The sequence below is a fragment of the Ovis canadensis genome, chromosome 3 (assembly GCF_042477335.2).
Source record: "Ovis canadensis isolate MfBH-ARS-UI-01 breed Bighorn chromosome 3, ARS-UI_OviCan_v2, whole genome shotgun sequence".
Taxonomy (NCBI): Eukaryota; Metazoa; Chordata; class Mammalia; order Artiodactyla; family Bovidae; genus Ovis; species Ovis canadensis.
In genome coordinates, this window is record NC_091247.1 from 222,234,403 (window position 1) to 222,240,866 (window position 6,464).

A 6,464-nucleotide genomic window follows, 5' to 3' on the forward strand; every position below is an offset into this window, starting at 1 on the left:
TTAAAAAGGGGGAGAGATCGCCCATTTAATAAATTACTCAATCTACAATAAACCATCAGCCCTCCAGCTCACTCTGGCTCACACCACATGCAGCCAGGTGCCAGGGAAGACGAGGGTGACAAGCAGCATCTGGGGCCTTGGCAGCAGAGTCATCATGGCCCAGACCCAGGCCAGGCCTGTTCCCCTCCTCTCAGCGTTGCTGATGGGGCCTCATCTCCTACCTCCTGGGGGCTCCTTCTCTGACCCCTGGGGGCTCCTCCTGCACTGCTGACCCTGGCCTGGCCTCTTCCCATGGGCGCCAACCATGTTCTGCACTGATGCCCTCATTTCAGGCGTGTCAGGGAGTCTGCAAGTCCCCGGAGACTATGGAGTCATGCCCATGGGAGGGAAGATGGGCCAGGAGGGGGCCCCTTTCACTTGTCTTCAACACCCACCTTTGGTTGCAAACTCACCATGTCTCCCAGCTTTGACCAAGCCCTTTTCACACCCAAGCTCATCCTGGCTTTACCAAATCGCAGGGAATTACTGCTTAAGCACCACTTGGCTATGAAGCAAAGTCCTCTTTCCCTCTTCCTAAGGTCTCACAGGTAGGTAGAGGCCACATTCACACCTGGGTCCCTGTCAATCCTCGGGCAACCCTGAGAGACCTTTCTAAGGACTGTGAGTTATATCAGGATGCTCACAGGGAGGCTGAAGAAGGCTGCAAGCAAAGCCGGGGTTTCCAGAGCCAGAGTCTGGAGCTGACCTGGTCAGACCCGAGAACGCACACGGGACTTCAGAGCACAGGGAAGGGACTGAGACAGGACCTGATCCCTGGGGAGACCTGGGGAGGGAGCGAAGGAGGGGCAGGGCTGAGGCCTGGAGGAGGCCTGGAGTGAGGGGACAGGACCATTTGTCACCTAGGGAGCTGGAGGGGTGGTCTCTTCATCACCCTGGACCCCCGTGAAGATGCGAGGCTCTGTGTTGTGTCCAAGGGTCCAGACACAGCACTGTATCAGAGGACTGCCAGTGGCTGATCGCACACCGGTTTACTTTGAATTTCAGATGAACAATAAATAATTTGGAATTTACTTAGCCAAAAATGTATTCACATTTCACTGGGGTCCTATATTTCTGTTTGCTAAATCTGGCTGCTCTTTTCATTTTTGGCTGTGCTGGGTCCTTATTGCTGCGAGGGCTTTTTCTCCAGCTGCAGCAAATGTGGCGTGCGGACTTCTCATCATGGCGGCTTCTCTTATTGAGGAGCACAGGCTCTGGGGTGCTTGGGTTTTAGTAGTTGCAGCTCACGGCCTCAGTAGTTGTGGCTTCCAGGCTCTAGAGCACAGGTTCAGTCGTTGTGGTGCCTGGGCTTAGTGGCTCTGCGACATGAGGGATCTTCCTGGATTAGGGATTGGGCTTGAGTCTCCTTCATTGGCGGTCAGATTCTTTACCACTGAGCCCCCAGGGAAGCCCTGGCTGCTCTTTTCATGCAGGAGACATTTACAGGAACTCCCATTCTGTTTCACAGCCCCGCTTGGGCTGAGTGGGTCCTGTACCCTCGCTGGGGTCCTTTGGCTCCAATCTTCCCTCCCATGAGCTCCCTGGAGCACCCCACCCTTCCCCAACGATGGTTGCTGAGAGGCTCCAAGCAAGATGCCAGTTAACAAGGGCATGCCTCCTGCCTGGCTGTGGAATATCAAAAGGGGGCAATCCTTTAAACGTGACACTGAGAGACTTTCCTTTGAGATGCACAAGCGTCATTGCACAAGCAACATTGCAACACTAAGGAGAAGGATAACTGTTCATTCAGCAACAAATATTTGCATACCTTTTTTTTTTTTAATGTTACTACTGGAGTATAATTGCTTTATAAAGTTGTGTGAGTTTCTTCTGTGTAACAAAGTGAATCAGACGTATGTATGCATATATCCCTTCCTCTTGAGCCTCCCTCTCACCCACCCGCCCCCATCCCACCCAGCTAGGTTATCACAGCGCACAGCACTAGGCTATCTGAGCCACACAGCGGTCTTCCACCAGCTATCTATCGCACACACAGATGTCATATATGTCAACGTCACTCTCCCAGTTCGCCCCTCCCCCTTCCCCACTGTGTGCACATGTCATTCTCTACGTCTGTGTCTCTATTTCTGTCCTGCAAAGAGGTTCACTTGTATCCTTTTCCTAGATTCCGTATATATTTGTTAATATAAGATATTTGTTTTTCTCTTTCTGACTTACTTCACTCTATACAACAGACTCTAGGTCTGCTCACACCACTGTAGATGGTATAATTTCATTCCTTTTTCTGGCTGAGTAATATTCCACTGTACACTGCAGGAAGTGGTGGGTGTTTAAACAGCAGAATATTTGCTCTGAAATGTAAAATGAAAATCTGGAGCTTCGGGGCAGGTGGTCTGGCAGGGAGAAACATGGGGGAGGTTGGGTCCTCCATTTATAAACATGGGAGCCAAAGGAGACATTCATGGTTGGCAGAATGAAAAAGGGAGTTAAAGCTGAAGGTGGGGATGAGTTGAGGGTCTGAGAACAGTGATATCACTTCCAAGGCACAGAAGAGTGATGGGAAGATGGAGCCGTGTATATTCTCCCAATCAGAACTGATGTCAAAAGATGATGGATCAAGGCCCAGAAGCACGAGCACATCGAGTAACCGTAAGGAAGTGGTGGTGGAATTTAGAGGTGGCTGAAAGCCGTGGGGTCTGGCAGGCCTGGAGTCGACAAGAATGACGACACAATTTTGCTCTGGGTTTGCTGTTTCCGTGTCATTTTGATTTTGTCATGGTGTGTGTCCTTACATGAATATCTTCTGATTTCACTCACAGCAGGGACAAAACCTGTAGAAAATGCTTTGTAATAAATTTAATAAGAAATGAATTGGAGAGGGCGGTCACGGGGGGCACGATAGGCAGCGGCCGGTTGGTGGCGGCAGAATGTTGGCAACCAGAGTATTTAGCCTGATTGGCAGGCGTACAGTTTCCACCTCGGTGTGTGTTTGAGCCCATGGAAGTGTTGTAAAGAGTGAAGATTATACTCTCCCGAGTTATGTGGACCGGCGTGACTACCCCTTGCCTGACGTGGCCCACATCAAGAACTTGTCTGCCAGCCAGAAGGCCTTGAAGCAGAAGGAGAAGGCTTCCTGGAGCAGCCTCTCCATCAGTGAGAAAGTTGAACTGTACCACCTTAAGTTCAAGGAGAGCTTCGCTGAGATGAACAGGAGCACAAACCAGTGCAAGACAGTGGTGGGCGTGGCCACGTTCTTCCTGGCTTCACCGCGCTCCGCCTCCTCCTCCTCTGGGAGAAGCACCATGTGTACGGCCCCATCCTGCACACCTTTGAAGAGGAGTGGGTGGCCAAGCAGACCAAGAGGATGCTCGTCATGAAGGTGGCCCCTATCCAGGGCTTCTCAGCCGAGTGGGACTATGACAAGAACGAGTGGAAGACGTAAGGACCCGCGGTTCCTGAGTTTGCACCTCACCTGTCCGGTCACCTCCATGCAGCTCCGCATGTCCACTGGAAGTGCTGTGTTGCAGCACCAGTGCTAATAAACGTGCAGTTTATGGCAAAAAAAAAAAAAAGAAAAGAAAGAAAAGAAATGAATAAGACTAAAGTAATATGCAAATTTAATAGAAGTCCACAGAAAAACACAATATTGCTTTTGCCTCTTTTTGGACTTGAAAATCTACTACTTAGGTAAAAATAGTAAAAGAAAGAAGTTAGATTTAGAAAGCATGTGATGGAGGGTGATACAGCCAAAAATCTCATGGGCCCGAAAGCCCAGCAGGGGTCCAACCATGAGACCGCTGGGAAGGGAGCTTGAACTTGGACATCACCCTGTGACAGGGAGATGTCCCTCCCCATGCTCTGGGTGAAACAGACGATCAGAAAGCCCCAAGGAACCATGGCTGAAATAATCTAGCTCCTGGCCTTTCTCCTGGTCTGCAAGAGGCTTGGGTTAAGAATTTGCACGTCTTGGGGCTCTCCTGGTGGCTCAGTGGTAGAGAAGCCACCTGCCAATGCAGGGTACATACGTTCGACCCCTGATCTGGGAAGATCCCTTGTGCTGCAGGACAACCAAGCCTGTGCGCCACGACTACTGAAGCCTGAACGCCCTAGAGCCCTTGCTCCACAGCAAGAGAAGCCGCCATAATGAGAAGCCGGTGCACCACAGCTAGAGAGCAGCCCCTGCTCACTGCAGCTGGAGAAGTGAACCGCAACCTCATGCACAGTAATGAAGACCAGTGCAGCCAGGAAGAAAGAAATAGATAAATAGATAAATAGATAGAAATAGATAAATCTTTGCAAAAAAAGACACTGTTATTAAAAAAAAAAAGAATCAGTCTGTCTGTAAAGTTCATCTTGGGTTGTTGATGCAAAGGAAGGTGAATTCCAAGCTGGATGTGAATCCCACACCAACCTCATCAATGCCAAGCATTTGTGTGGATACTGATGGGAAATTTGTATTGAACCTGATGGCCAACTGGGAACTGCCAGTTCTTGGAGGGTACTTAGCTCTCACTCATTTGCAGCTAAAATGTTTTTCTTCTGTAGCATTAGATGTCCAGCATGCTCTCCCTACACTGTCTGGACAGTCAGCCGTTCAACTGGCACTAAGCACACTGCACATCATTTTAAGAATATACTTTTGTGATCCCTTTCAAATTATTGATGAAATTCTTCACAGAACTAGAATAAATAATCCTAAAATGTATATGGAATCACAAAAGACCCAGAATTGCCAAAGGAACCCAGAAGAAAAAGAACAAAGCTGGAGGCATAACTCTCCCAGACTTCAGATAAGACTACAAAGCTACAGGAATCAAAACAGCATGGTATTGGCACAAAAACAGACATACCGATATACAGAACAGAATGGAGAGCCACACACCTATGGTCAATTAATCTTTGACAAAGGAGGCAAGAATCCACAATGGAGAAAAAGTCTCTTCAGCAAGTGGTGTCAGGAAAGCTGGACAGTGGCATGCAAATCACTGAAGTTAGAACACTCACACTCCACACACACACAAATTTTAAATGGCTTAAAAACTTAAATATAAGACATGAAACAGAAATTCTAGTAAAGAACATAAGCAAGACATTCTCTGACATAAATCATACCAATGTTTTCTTAAGTTAGTCTCCCAAGACAATAGAAGTTTCTGCTTTTGCAAAAATAAGCAAATGGGACCTCATCAAACTTATAAACTCTGGCACAGGAAATAAAATAATAAACAAAATAAAAAGACAACCTACAGACTGTGACAAAATATTTGCAAATGAAGGGACCAGCAAAGGCTTAATTTCCAAAACATACAAACAGCTCATACAACTCAATAACAACAACAATAAAAACCCCAAACAACCCAATAAAAAAATGGGCAGAAGATGTAAATTGACATTTCTCCAAAGAAGACACACAGATGGCCAAAAGGAACATGAAAAGATGCTCAACATTGCTAATTATCAGAGAAATGCAAATCAAAACTACAATAGGTTATCCTTTCACACCAGTCAGAATGGCCATCATTAAAAAAAAATAGATACAATAAATACTGGAGAGCGTGTGAAGAAAAGGGAGCCCTCCTACGCTGTTGGTGGGAATGTAAATTGGTGCAGCTACTATGGAGGTTCCTTAAAAAGCTGTATGATCCACCATATGATCCGGCAATCCCACTCCTGGGCATATATCCGGAGAAAACTCTCAGATTAGATACATGCACCTCAGTGTCCATAGCAGCACGGTTTACAATAGCCAAGGTATGGAAAGGACCTAAATGGCCAGAAAAAAGGATAATACACACACACACAATGGAATACTACTCAGCCATAAAAAGAAATGAAATAATACCACTTGCAGCAACATGCATGGACCTATAGATTATCACACTAAGTGAAGTGAGTCAGAGAGAGACAAACAGCATATGAGATCACTTAGATGTGGAGTATAAAATGAGATACAAATGAACTAATTTTCAAAATAGAAACAGACTCACTGACACAGAAAAGAAACATGGTTACCAAAGGGGGCAAGCGGGAGGGAGGGATAAATAAAGAGTTTGGGATTAGCACATCCAAACTCCTGCATCTAAAATAGATAAACAACAAGATCTTACTGGATAGCATGGAGAACTATATTTAAAAAAGAATATACTTTTTAAAATTGTAGTATAATACACATATAAAGTTTACTCGAGAATACACTTTCATTTCTCATCTCTGAATAATGTCCCTTGAATGTCTCATTTGTTCAAATTAGATGGCTCTCTGCTATTTTTTACTTTGATATTTAACTTTTCAAATGTACCCTTATATTTGTGAGTCCAGGACTCTAGACGGGGGTCCCAGACGCCCAGCAGTTGTGCCCCCACCTCGGTCAACAGGGCTCCATGGGCAGGAAACAGGTGTGACTCACACATATATTCAGATGTTACCCGATTTATGTATACACCAGGCTGTTGAGGGATTTTTAA

General features: G+C 46.3%; 1 pseudogene; it reads left to right on the forward strand.

Annotated features, from left to right (window-relative positions):
- Positions 1–2,927: 2,927 nt before the first annotated feature.
- Positions 2,928–3,512, forward strand: LOC138436111 (cytochrome c oxidase subunit 4 isoform 1, mitochondrial pseudogene; annotated as a pseudogene).
- The last annotated feature ends 2,952 nt before the right edge of the window (positions 3,513–6,464 follow it).